The sequence below is a fragment of the Schistocerca piceifrons genome, chromosome 4, assembly GCF_021461385.2.
Source record: "Schistocerca piceifrons isolate TAMUIC-IGC-003096 chromosome 4, iqSchPice1.1, whole genome shotgun sequence".
Classification (NCBI taxonomy): domain Eukaryota; kingdom Metazoa; phylum Arthropoda; class Insecta; order Orthoptera; family Acrididae; genus Schistocerca; species Schistocerca piceifrons.
This window is the reverse complement of record NC_060141.1, coordinates 736,986,474-737,001,448: the sequence shown is the minus strand read 5'-3', so window position 1 is coordinate 737,001,448 and position 14,975 is coordinate 736,986,474.

Below are 14,975 nucleotides of genomic sequence, written 5' to 3'. Positions count from 1 at the left end.
TATTACTACGCAGAGCCGGTGAACGAGTACCTCGAAAACGGAGAAGGAGGTCGAACGTTCACGTGCTACTGTCGTGAGCGTGTAACGAGGGAGGCAGAAGGACAATAAAACTACCACTGGGCGCTAAATGGTTGTGCAGACATGACTCTTCACACAATGTGGAATTCAGATGCTTCTCTGCTCTGAAAAGTAAGACAGATGCTGATCTGTGGTACCTCTGCCGAAAGAGCGCAATGGTGTTGCGCGCACGAGAGTTTTAGCGGACACCGTTCAATGTTCATTGTTGAACATGGAGCTACGGGGCAGATCAGCCCCTACGTGTTCACATGTTGACCCAAGTTCATCGTCCGTTACGATTGCAGTGGGCACGGAACCATTGGGATTCGACCGTCGATCAATGGAAACGTGTCTGCTCTTCGGGCGAATCGTATTTTTGCTACAGTGGGTCGATGGTTGTCATCGAAGTCAACGGCAGCTCGAAACATGCTGCGCGCCACGGACGCAGGTTGTTGGGAGTAGTGTTATGCTACGGGAAACTTTCACCTGCGCTTGCACGGAGTCTGTCGTAGTAATAGAAGACACGCTGACTGCTGCGAACCTCCTGCAAGCCTTCATGCTCATCTCTTCTGCAACGACTATGTCGTCTTTCAGCAGTATAATTTTCCGTGTCTCGGAGCCAGAACCGTAGTGAACTGGTTTCACGAGCATTATAGTGAACTCACGTTGCTATCTCTGCGACCAAATTTGCCTGACGCAAATTGCATGGAACCCACGTCGTTCGCCATCTGGTGCCATCACCGCGTATGTAAATCATCGACCCGTTACTTACGCGAATTACTCGACCTGTGCGAAGACATCTAATGCCACACACCTGCACATACCTACCAACAAACTGTCGGGACTGTGACACACAGAATTAGTGACGTATTTCGTTCTAAAGACGGACAAACTAGCTATTAAACAGGTCGATATAAGGTTTTGGCTCATTAGTATATTGTGTGAAACATATCAATAAGCACCATATTTAATAAATCTTTCACACTGTGATTACTGTAGAAGGCGTGAAGTAAATGCACTAGAAGATCTGTTATTGCTACGTGATGAGGACATTAAATTCAAACAAATCTAGTACCGGCCCACCATGGTTCCTCAATCTGGTCCCAAGTGGGAGGAGATTGTCACCGTTAATGTGTGAAGATTAGGAGACGTGGCAAGCAGCAAAATGAAACATCTATTAGACTTAATATCCCTTCCTGTTTGTGATTACTGTCCGACGAAACCAACACTCTGTTTTCTTTACTGGAGTCTTTAGAATATAAAAAATAAGGTTAAAACACTACTCAAATAACAAAATTTTTGTTCACCACCTACTTTTTCTTCTTTCTATTCTTGTTCTTCTTTCTATGAGTGCATATGGCGAGGGTAGTTCAGGGGATGTTCGGATGCGTTCCATGTCCGCCACGCCGTTGCCCGCCAGAACGGAATACGTATGCTCTCCAACTGTCCGTGTGAACTATTATTCACGTGAAAGTGAGCGAAGGTGTTCTGGATGTTTGCGAAACGTGTAAAAGAGGCGGGACTTGGGTACCATCCTGATATTCACCTAAAGGGCTGTGGGAAACCGCCTAAGAACCACATCCTGAATGGCCAGCGCAATGACACTCGTCAGTAATCCGCTGCCGGATTCGATACGAGACCGGTACATTTCCACATGCCGGAATCAGCGTTTTTAATATTCACGGCTGCCCGGGTGGGTCCCTCCTACCAGTTAACTTCTTCGAATTTTCAAAGCTATAAAAGCAATTGTAAGTTCTTAGAATATACATTGCCGGAAAAAAAATTGGTACACCTTGAAAGACGACGCCGATTTTGATCCGATGACTGCATATGGCATCTGGGAGACAATGGATGTAGTGATTATGATTTCAACGTCGTCCGCCCACAGATAGAGTAGTGGCATAGCCACCAGAGTGCCATTTGTGTCCATCTTTAGAACAGAGTGTGCACATACGGAAGTCTCAATATGGTGCATACGTATAAAGCAATCAGGCAGCAATGCCACGGATATGCACCCGAGTTTCCTACAGCCAACTAAACTGAGGGAGATGGCGCAGTGCTTAGCTCATGGACTCGCATCCGGCCATCCAGATTTAAGTTTCCGGTGATTTACTTAAATAGTTCCAAGCAAATTCTGGGATGGTTCCTTTGATAGGACAACTCCGTTTTCCGTCCCCATATTTAACACTATTCGAGCTTGTGCTCCGTCTCTGATGAACCCGAAAACTCGATCGATGCCGACGGGACGTTAAACCTAATATCCTCTCTCTCTTCCTCTCTCTCTCTATCTCTCTCTCTCTCTCTATCTCTCTCTCTCTCTCTCTCTCTCTCTCTCTCTATATATATATATATATATATATATATATATATATATATATATATATATATATATATATATATATATATATATATAGGGTGTTCAGTGAACGTGCGGGCCATGGTATGGTGCTTCGACGACCAATCCACCTGTCAAGAAATATGCTAATCAATACCGCTTCAACCACATACGAGCTAAGTGCCGGGCATCCATCATGTTGGACATACATCGCCATTCTGTCATGCAGTGAAACATCTTGTAGTAATATCGGTAGAACATTACGTAGTAAATCAGCATACATTGCACCATTTAGATTGACATCGATAAAATGGGGGACAATCAACCTTCCTCCCATAATGCTGTACCATTCATTAATTCGCCAAGGTCACTGATGTTCCACTTCTTGCAGCCAGCGTGGATTTTCCGTTGCCCAATAGTGCATATTATGCCGGTTTACGTTACCGCTGTTGGTGAATGATTCTTCTTCGCTAATAAACGTGTGCAAAAAATCTGTCATCGTCCCGTAATTTCTCTTTCTGCCCAGTGGCAGAACTTTACACGACGTTCAGTGTCGTCGCCATGCAATTCCTGGTGCATAGAAGTATGGTACGGGTGCAATCGATGTTGATGTAGCATTCTCAACACCGACATTTTTGAGATTCCTGATTCTCGCGCAATTTGTCTGCTACTGATGTGTTGATTAACCGCTACAGCAGCTAAAGCACATACTCGGGCATCATCTTTTGTTGCAGGTCGTGGTTGGCGTTTCACATGTGGCTGAACACTTAGTATTTCCCTCAATAACGTAACTATCCCGCGAACGGTCCGGACTCTTGGATGATGTCGTCCTGGATACCGAGCAGCATACATAGCACACGCACGTTTGGTATTTTGAACACTATAGCCATTCATCAACACGTAATCGACTTTTTCCGCAATTGGTAAACGGCCTATTTTAACACGGGTAATGTATCACGAAGCAAATACCGTCCGCACAGGTGGAATGTTACGTGATACCACGTACTTATACGTCGGTGACTATTACAGCGCCATCTATCACAAAGCGAAAAAAGTGGTCCAACTAAAATATTCGTATTTTTTTACGTATTACACGAATATGTAATAAAAAATGTGGGTTCCTATTTTTAAAAACGCAGTTGATAGCCGTTTGATCTATGGCACAGCCATCTAGCGGGCCAACCATAGCGCCATCTGGTTTCCCCCTTCAAGCTAGACGAGTTTCGTTCTTTGTAGTTTTTTCGTTTGATGTTTTTTTTTTCCTTCCAGTCAGCTGAATGAGTTGGAGAGGGCTCAGATTGTGGCCTTCCTGGTGACGGGATGCTCCTTTCCGTAAACCATCACACAAGTCGGACGTGCTGCGTCAGTTGTGCAATGATGAAGTTGCCAGTGGTCACTTGGACATTCTCACGCTTTTAGGCGAAGTTCTGGACGCCCATCCAACACAGACACCCGCCAGTATCGTCGTATTCTAAGGCTACCAGTGTCACATCGTACAGATGCCGCAGCACAGATAGGAGGGCTTTTGAGCCCAGACGTGTCAACACGAACTGTTGCGAGTCGCTTATTATCAGTGACACTGTGAGCTGTGACCCACGCCTCAGAAGCGGCGTGGATGGCTCGGTTGGTGCCGTCACAGGATCACTTGGAAGGTGGAATGGAGCACCTTGGTATTCATCGATGAAAACAGATTTTGACTGCACGCAAGTGATGGCCGTCTGCGAGATCGATGTAGACCTGGTGAGTGCGATGTTGTAGACTGTATTCGTCCAAGCCCCACTTGCCCCACCCCAGGCCTTATGGTTTGTAGAGCGATAAGCTACAGCTCTGGTACACGCTTACTGTTCCTCGAGGATACGCTAACCAGCGCTCGGTACAGGTTGAATGTTGTTAGATCTGTTCCTTTGCCTTTCTTGCAACATGAAGGTGATGTGCACCTCCACAAGGATAATGCTCGCCCACACATTACCCGTGTAAATGTGCTCTGCAAGACGTGGAGCAATTTCTTTGGCCTACAAGACCTCCTGACTAGTCTCCAATCGAACGCATTTGGGATATGATGGGAAGAGAAGTGGATCATGTGACTCATCAACCAACAACTCTTTACGCGAACAGCTCGGGCAGGCGTCGCATAACGTGTCCCAGAGTGGTATTCGACATTTCTACAATCGACTGGCAGCCAGCGCCTGCATTGCCACCCATAGAGGCTATCTCAAATACTAACATGGGTGTTTCACTATGGTTCGATACCCGGTACCCCAGAACTGCTTGCGCTAGTGAACTGCAAATGTAATCATTTCATATAATCCATATGCACTGTTGTAACATTGAGTGAATTCGAAACCTGTAAAAGGGTTTACTAATATTTTTTTTTTCTGGCAGTATATTTTGAGAATAAGGTGATCCATAGCTGATAACCTCACATTATAACACTAAAACTTAAAAGCAGTGTATTAGAAAACGTCTTACGCACCATTTGTCTTTACGTGAGATACAAGTTGCTGGCGAGTTGTAAAGTCTAACTATAAATCTGTTTCGTCTCCTTGGAATGCCACAAGTTTTGGCTGCGTAGTACAGCATGTCCGTAATGAGTTGGATGTGGTGCCAAACTTACCAAGGCTGTGACACAAAGCACGCTTGTGTTTCCGCCAACCATTGCTGAAGTCGCATCGCGTGGTCGCATCCGGCACTATTCATGGTTCGCTTGGTTCGAATTAAGACGACTTCGTCCGGTGTTTCTCTTCGATGGACGTTTCTGCTCTGGAATATACGAGAATTTAGAGGGAGAACATGGTTTGCTACTGAGGTTTTGCGTGATTCCTTGTTAGCATGGTTTTTCGGATTTGTAAATGTGCTGTGTTTTTAACCAAGGTTAAATCCGTCATTTTGTAATAGAGATATTGTTCCATGTTTAATAATCAACATCGCGCTTTCAATATATTATCCTCGAATAATGGTCATGGTTCACGTTACCATCCCACTTACACACTGTGGTCAAAAGTATATCTACACCCCTCAAAACATGCGTTTCTCGTATTAGGTGCATTTTGCTGCTACCTACTGTCAGGTACTCCATATCAGCGACCTCAGTAGTCATTAGAAACCCTGAGGGAGCAGAATGAGGCGCTCCGCGCAACCTACGGACTTCGAACGTGGGCAGGTAATTGGGTGTCACATGTGTCATATGTCTGTACGCAGCATTTCCACACACCTAAACATCCCTAGGTCCACTGTTTGCGATGTGATAGTGAAATGGAAACGTGAAGGAACACGTACAGTACAAAAGCGTACAGCCCGCCTTGTCTGTTAACTGACAGAGACCGCCGACAGTTGAATAGTGTCGTAATTTGTAATAGGCAGAAATCTATCCAGACCATCATACAGGAATTCCAAACTGCATCAGGATCCACTGCAAGTACTATGACAGCTAGGCGGGAGGTGAGAAAACATGGATATCATGGTCAAGCGGCTGCTCGTAAGCCACATATCACGCCGGCAAATGGCAAACGACGCCTCGATTGGTGTAAAGAGCGTAAACATTAGACGACTGAACGGTGAAAAACATCGGAGGCTGTGGTGTTATGGTGTGGTCATGTTTCTCATGGATGGGGCAACCTTCCCTTGTTGGTTTGCGTGGCACTGTCACAGCACAGGCCTACACTGATGTTTTAAGCAACTTCTTGCTTCCAACTGTTGAAGAGCAATTCGGGGATGGTGAATGCATCTTTCAACACGATCGAGCACCTGTTCATAATGCCGGCCGCGGTGACCGAGCGGTTCTAGACGCTTCAGTCCGGAACCACGCGGCTGCTACTGTCGCAGGTTCGAATCCTGCCTCGGACATGGATGTGTGTGATGTCCTTAGGATAGTTAGGTTTAAGTAGTTCTGAGTCTATGGGACTGATGACCTCAGCTGTTAAGTCCCATAGTGCTTAGGGCCATTTGAACCATTTGAACCTGTTCATAATGCTCTGTCTGTGGTGCAGTTATTACACGACACTTACATCTCTGTAATGGCCTAGCCTGCACAGGGTCCTAATCTGAACCCTACACAAGCCCTTTGGGATGTTTGGGAAGGCCGAATTCTGCCAGGCCTCACCGACCGACATCGATACCTCTCCTCAGTGCAGCACTTCGTGAAGAATGGGCTGTCATTCCCCAAGAAACCTTCCAAAACCTGATTGAACGTATGCCTGAGAGAGTGGAAGCTAAGGGTGAGCCAAAACCATAATGAATTCCAGCATTACCGATGGAGGACGCCACGTACTTGCAAGTCATTTTCAGCCAGGTGTCCAGATACTTTTGACCATATAGTGTATGTAGTTTATATGGGGATTAGAAATGTAATTATTTTTTATCCTATTTTTGACGATTGTGGTAATAGTGTTCCACGTAGTCGCATTGATGGCGGCTGTACCCTCACTGCTGAACTACCGTGTTGGTTTCCTTGAGTGTTAATTAATAATTATTGCTATTACCACTAAATTATTTCTCGTCACATATAATTTATCACCCTTTGCTGGGCAGCTCACATACCCGTATTTGCTATTTGTCTGAAGTCGTAACTGATGTGAGCACCCATAATTGAATACTTTCCACCTTCAGTGGAATTGTTATATAGACTTTTGTGTACGACTTTATACACAGTGGAAAGCAGTGTTGGGCCATAGAGAGGTACGGCAACTGTCATCACAGGAAAGCCTGACATGAGCAGAAATGACTAGCAAACAAATTAACAAAACAAACATAAATTTTACTTAACTTGCGTGTCTCCAAGCGAACGAAGACTCATTACAAATGATGCAACTGGAAATAGAGTCCAGTTATCACGACGTCAACTAGGATGATGCTCGTTGTAGTAAGGCATGAAATATGGTGTCGGTGGGATCAGGCCACAGGGAACAAATGGCTGAGCGGCTGACGCCGTTAGTCCTGTACTGCGGCGGGAGAGGACGCTGGAGGTGTGACTCCATGGAAGTGCTTCATTGGGTCTGCCAGGTCCCGCATGAAGACCATCGGAGGGTAACGTAATTTTGCAACGTAACAACACCCATGGGGTGGTACTTATATGTCATGCCACATAGAAAATCTGCCATCATCAGACTATACAGGGCTTTTCTAAAGTCACTATACGTTTCAGTGATTTAGTAAGTCACTACATATTTCAGTGATATAGTAATGTAATATTTGTTTCTTGCAGGTACTACGGCAGAATTCTAACCAAAGAAGAACGATTCACTGTTGTTTTTACTCGTCATCGTGGAATGACGTATGAACAGGTGCGGACAGACTTTGCCCGCCGATTCCGGAAAGCAGGTCCCATTAAGCTTGCTGTCAAGGCCCTCGTCAATAAATTCCAGCGTACTGGTGGTGTTGCAGATGAAGAACGTCCAGGGAGGCCGGCCATAACGCCAGACACCGTGCAAAGTGTGCAGGATGCGATCACACGTAGCCCTTCCGCATCTACCAGGAGACTTGGTAGGGAGCTTGGTCTTCCTCAAACCACTGAATGGAGAGTTCTTTGTTACAAGCTGCACAAACGTGCGTACCATATCCAGGTCGTACATAAGCTTGAAGCGGAGGACGACGCAACCACTCAAGCTATGTGTCATGACCTGCTACAAACAATGGAAAATAATAATTTGATGCAAAATGTCTTGTTCAATGATGAAGCTACATTTCATACCTGTGGACATGTGAACAGACAAAACTGCAGGATCTGGGCAGACGAACAACCAAGTGTGCTGCAGGAGTGGCAGCGGGACACAGCAGAAGTGAACGTGTGGTTAGGGATAACGAGGTCAACAGTGTACGGGCCATTCTTCTTCACAGAACAAACCGTTACTGGAACCACATACCTAGATATATTGGAACAGTTTTTGGAGCTCCAGTTGCTACCTAATGTGATTATTGATACAGTTGTTTTTTAACAGGATGTTGCACTGTCCCACTTTTCCCTCGTTGCTCGGGGTTATCTGAATCAAGCATTTCCCTGCAGATGGAATGGTCGTGTCTCTCCACGGATGTGGGTACCACGCTCTTCTGACACCATTAGACTTTTATGCATGGGGATTTATCAAGACTAAGGTATACCAGGCGAAGATGCGCAGCACTGAACACTTAACGCAGCGGATCCGAGCCGCAGGTGCTGGGATTACACAATATATACGTGCATAGGCTGGTTTTTCAGTCTACAGTGGAGCGCTGGGGGGTGTGCCTAGACGTGCACGGTGGTCACATTGAAATGTACTGAAATTATGTCCTATTATAACATAAGTTGCAGTGCCTTTACATATTGGTTAATAAAATTTGTTTCAGTACAAAATGTATAGTGACTTTAGAATCACCCTGTATAGTAATCTCCCTGCACACGTATTACGGCAAGTATAAAGTAGACCTGACCTTCTGTCAGCTTCGAGACACGTGCTGATCCTAAGTATGAGGAGAATGCTTTTCACAGCTAGTCTCACATAGTACAATGTGAAGATAACATCTTCATTGCACAAGCCTTCTCTACCTGGAAGGACCTGTCAGCTTGTGGTAATAGGGTAGAGCTTGTTGAATAAAGTCTTACTTAAACATATGCTCAAATTTGCGTTAATATTCATTTAGCGTTAAAAATTGTTGTCAAGGTACTGACACAGAAGCCATAATGGTTGTGTACTCAGATTATGTATAAATAGGAGTATGAGACTTAGGAACTGTGGCGCTAAATGAGATAAAACTCTTCATAAATGTATGAGCAAGAAAAAAGAAAAAAACACACTTAACCATGACTAATACAGTGCAGAAAACACGTTGGCATTCAAAAGAGCTTCCAGTCGTCTAGGAAGTTTAAACAAAGGTCCTGTATGGTTTCCAAGGGAATACCATTCTTCCTGCATAATAATGTCACGTTCGGGTAGGGATGATGAAGGTGGATTCCAATCGTGCATACTTCTCTCAGAAGTAGATCACAAACACTCAATAACATTTTGGGTCTGGTGACTGCAGTGGTCAGGGAAAATCCGACAGTTCACTTTCAAATATGGTTCAAATGGCTCTGAGCACTATGGGACTTAACTTCTGAGGTCATCAGTCCCCTAGAACTTAGAACTACCTAAACCTAACTAACCTAAGGACATCACACGCATCCATACCCGAGGCAGGATTCGAACCTGCGATCGTAGCGGTCGCGCGGGTCCAGACTTTAGCGCTTAGAAGCGCTCGGCAACCCGGCCGGCCAGTTCACTTTCATGCTCACAAAAACGCTCCTGGACGAAGCAAGATGCGTGAACATGGGCCCTGTCTTCTTGGAACACAACATTAGTGTTGCGGGACATTCCACCGTGCGGTACACCTCATAAGCCAAGATGATCACGTAACCCTTGGCAGCAATGCAGCCATGTGGAGAACCCATGGTGTTCATGGAAATAACAATGTTGCTACCCAAATCAATATCATCCTCTCACCGTGTTTCACTCCTGGTGCAACTCACCCAGAAGTTCGAAACAGTGTGAAACAAAACTCCACCGACAGAAGTTCTTTAATCCAGTGCTCCGTAAACCAGGGGTTATGGCTTCAGGACCACATTTTCCAGCTACAGGCATTTGCGTTACTGATGAGTGGTTCTGGAATTCCAGCTCGCCTTGCAGTTCACAGCTTATTCCAGCTCCCTTCGTGCTGGTTGGTGCGCACTGCATTCGAAAGTGCAAAGCCTGTCCGTCATGACCACTAAACACCAACTTTTGTTGTGACTTAGTAAATGATGTCTGTCCACCTCTTGAAACATCAGTTATTTAAGCTAAATTGGTTACAAAAGCACCCACACCACGGGCGTCAACGATTTTTCCACGTTCGAGTTCACTTAGCTCTAACATAAAGCACTCACACAGAACGCTCTTCTGGCCACGACAAACACTTGCAGTGTCTTGAGGACGACACATGACGTTCAGTGCCACGTAACAACAGAGCAACCCGAAGACCTGGATAGCATTTGCATTTATGCTGAAGCACGCATTTCTCGCGGTGCTGGAATGTTTTGGTGCAACCCCTGTAAGTAAACAGTTAATCTTCGTCTAAATGTTACATATGGGTTACAACTTTCGTGTGGAGGCACTCCATATACTCAACATAATCAGCTTTGTAGCAGCCAGTAAGTAGAGTGCGTCCGGTTACAATGCAGTATGTAGGAAAAGAATAATAATTGACATTTGGTAGCTTTTAAGTTATTGACGCTACAGTTTTATGTGCGGTAGGACGTCAAACGGGACGACTTGGAGCAGCAGAGGCACCACAGGACATTTCAATTTCCACTGTCTATACTTTTACAAATAAATTCATAAAACTTTGTCAGCATGAGCAGGAAGAATTCAAGATTCACACTCATAGCACTGGGAGTTCAAAAGCATAAAATAATATTTTTTATATATGTGAAATTTTATAATTTGTTTCACTTATTACTGACTGCGTTAATTGCTATAGGTACACTTTTCTTCACAAGTAAGAGAGATTCTTCGGTAAGTTTTGCCCAGCATACAAACGATTCTTACAGGTCTATGAAACTCTGGAATTAATTTAATTTATGTAAAAATCAGTGAGCTGTTACATTTTAAACTTTATACACAGAAATAAACTTTATACACAGATAAATCTTAAGTTTTATAGTCAATTATCTCAATTTAAATCACAGTTTTTAATAGATCTGCAAAATTTTAGAGCTTCATACACCTATATGTATGGTTAGTATGGTATGCAAAATTCATCGAAGTATCTCTCTTACTTATGAACAAAAGCCTATCTATAGCAACGAATGCAGCCAATAAGTGACAAAATGATGAAATTTCACATGTAAAAAAAAAAAAAAATCATATTTTTGAACTTCCACTGCTATGAGTCTGATTCATCAATCCTTCCTGATCATACTGACAAAGTTTTATGAATTTATTTGTAAAAGTATAGACAGTGGAAATCAAAATGTCCTGTGGTGCCTCTCCTGCTCCAAGTCGGCTGGTTTGACGTCCTAGTTCCCTTAATACTGCCACGGAAGATTCTATAAACAACTTTCATATAAATGAAGGCGATCTAAAGATCTAAATCGGGTGTGAATAAAGAAATATTTTGCAGAGGATCTTGAAAAATGACTGTCTTCAAGCTAGATTACCAAAAAACTATCTTTTATGACAGTTTAAGTTTGGAATGTAACCTGTTTTGTCCTGTAACTCGGTTAGTTCACGGAAAATCTTCACTCTCAATGACACAATGTTCAATGTCATTCAAAATTCATCTACAATTAGGGGCGCGGTTATGATAGCGGTTCTTTTGGAAACTAGATGAAGAACATCGTCTTCAGGAAAACCCCCTTACATCGAACATCTAGAAGAAATAAGAGTGTCAGAGAAACTCTTGCAAATATAGTGTCCAGAATATGACCGAATGTTTGGATACCAATTTCACTATCAATACTACCAACAGCTGCCACCTCCATCTCGTCCTTACGATCGTATCTAACACACGCCAGATGGCTTAGTGAAAAAACGGACTTCTATGCAGCACTTGCGAGCGCGTACTCCACGGCGATCTGATACGCATTTGCGAAACGAGCCACTAGCCATGCCCGTTCCCCCCTCCCCCCTCCAGTCCCAACCATCCGCCCCTGAGCATGCTCCACTTCCGGGAACTCGTTATTTTTAATTGAGACGCCCGTGTTTCTTCCGGGGGCCAATTATATCTTAGAAATTTATGGCGCACGTAAAATGAATCGTCAGTACCGCGTCGGACCGGCAATGGCCAGCATAACGAGAATGTTTGTCGTAGTCGTAATTTACGCGGCCGATAAACAGTAATTGGAACGCTGGCAGCGAGGCGGTGCGCGCTACTTGTTTGGTGACGTAACAAAGGCCTGGCGGTGGTCGCAGCAGGTGGGCCACGCCCCCTCCGTGTGGCCGGCGCCACGGTCAAATTTATCGCGAAGCAAACTCCTCCGGTCGCAATAATACCTGTCCGAAATCTGCCGAGCGTAATTTAGAACGGAACTACCACTGGCGAATTTCGCCACTGCCGATGTGTGGCCCTCTCCTCTTTGACCGAGGGACGTGAATCCGCCGCCACGTAATTGGATTAGTACAGACGGAATAAGGAGACCTTGCAGCTGCGCTCTGGGACAGAGAGCAACTTTTTGTACGGGCATCATTAACGCAGCTTTGCGTTGCAAATTAGCAGACTTTTCGTCTGTGAACAACATTAGAAACACTCGCGGTAGAGTCGGAACAAAACAGGTAAATCGGGAAAGACTTGTAGTTTAGTGGTAGCGTTATGGAGCCACAATATTTGCGATCGATACACCCATAACTGAATACATTCCACCTCCATTGCAATTGTTAAAACGGTTCAAATGGCTCGAAGCACTATGAGACAGGTCATCAGTCCCCTAGACTTAGAACTACTTAAACCTAACTAACATAAAGACATCACAAACATCCATGCCCGAGGCAGGATTCGAACCTGCGACCGTAGCAGCACCGTGGCTCCGGACCGAAGCGCCTAGAACCGATGGGGCACAACAGCTGGCGGCATAAGTTTCCCCAGAGCCAATTTAAACCACAGAACAACATAACCTCCTCTTCGTTTTGTAATCATGGATGTTCGGTAGACGATTAGTGAACAAATCGGTGTGATTTACATTTATGGTTAAGCTAGTAAGAAGGCTATAGTAGCTTGCAACTTATATGGAGAACTGTTCCCTGAAAGGAGACGGTCATCTGTATGAAATTTTCAACAACTTGCGACCTTATTCTGTGAGTCGGAAGGTGTGGCACCAAGAAAACATAAACGAAGAAAAACTGCTTCAGGAAAAAAGTCGGAAGTCGATATGTTAGCTAACTTCAGGGCACCGCAACGAAGGTCAAGACTAGCTAATGCCCTAATTACAGATCACCGACCGCTGACCACATATCGGCCTCCGTTCTTCTCACAGTCCCTAAAAAAAAACATCAACTGGCGGCATTCTGTTGATCGGGAAATTCCAGAGTCGCTTTTTATCTCTGTCTTTTGTCGGTGTGAAACAACATCCCGAAACATGCAGGTTTGCATTTCTCCTCAGATACAGTGTTCCTATTCGTTAATGCTGGAAACCAAGAGAGTTGATACATTTTCGTTAATAAAAATAGAGTGAAATAAACCATTTTCACTACACTTTCAAATTAATTGTTTATCAATTTACAGTAATCAAATAAATCGCTTAAAATACTCATCTCCACCTTACTGGGCCCTTCTTTGTGCGATTCAAGTGATAAATATATGTATGAAAAGGGTATCTATTCTTTCAGACATTTCCGAAAGAACAGATACCATCTTCATATACATATAGTTAAGGCTCACCGGCCATTTGATCATCTTCTTCTGTGCATATGCACAAACAATGCCTGAATTATTACGGGAATCGGCAGTAAAGCCTCAAGAAATGAGAATAATGTGCAGGGGCACTATGAATATAGTGCAGGACAGTAAGTTGCGAATGTAGGTCTCACGGAAGGCGTGCCAGAGATAAATCCCTGCAGTCGCACTTTCCCCTGTGTCCTCGGAGGCTCATATGGATAGAGCGTCTGCCATGTAAGCAGATGATCCCGGGTTCGAGTCCTGGTCGGAACACACATTTTGAACTATCTCCATTGACTTGTATCAACGCCTGTATGCAGCTAGGGTTATTTATTTCATTGTAATTTCATGTGATTAACTTTCCACCACAAATAGGTAGTAACGCCAAATGTATCCAAGGTCTTGTATGCACTAAGTTTCACACCACAAACACACTCCTCCACCACAGCATACCTCTAAACATATGTGGTAAAAAAAAAAAATTCCTGACGATCACACGAACTAATGATCGTGAGGCATGCACCATCCACCATCTACAGAATACCCCCCCCCCCCCCCCTCCATAGCGGCCTGAAGAGAGACCCACACCGAAGCGCATGCATGCACACAATACAATTTTCAGAAACAGTAAATTGATCAAATCATTAGTTTCTGAAAAATACTATAGGGTTTCTAAATTGGTTTTCTCTGCTACATTTGGAAGGCAGGAAGAAGGTGTGTGATACAATGCAGACAACAGCAAATACCACTGTAAGACAGAGTCCTCTGTGATGTATTGAGGAGCACAAAACACGACACAGTTAAACCGTGACCCAGTCCATAGCAGCAGTTCCTGTGGGTAGATGTAGGAGATCGTTGAAGCACTCGCACATCTTGCACACACACTTCCCAGACGTCCGCACACAGTACCGCCATCCCCACGTACACTGCCAAAGGCGACGTAAGGAGCGCAGTGAAAATTTCCGACGCAGCAACAGTCATAGTTGCGGACACGCGTGTGTGCCAGTGTGCGTTGGATGATTGGAGTGGTAGGAACATCCGGTGCAAATATCCAACATTTTGAATCTTCTCTCATGTAAAACACACACGTCCACTTGTGTCATGCTCAACCAGCACACTGGTCACTTCTCCAGCCCTTGCTGCTGCTGGCAAAATCACACACGTAGGTGTATTCTTTATACCCATCAAAGGCTGAGCTAATCCGCTGCTTCCGGTTGCTGACTCCTCA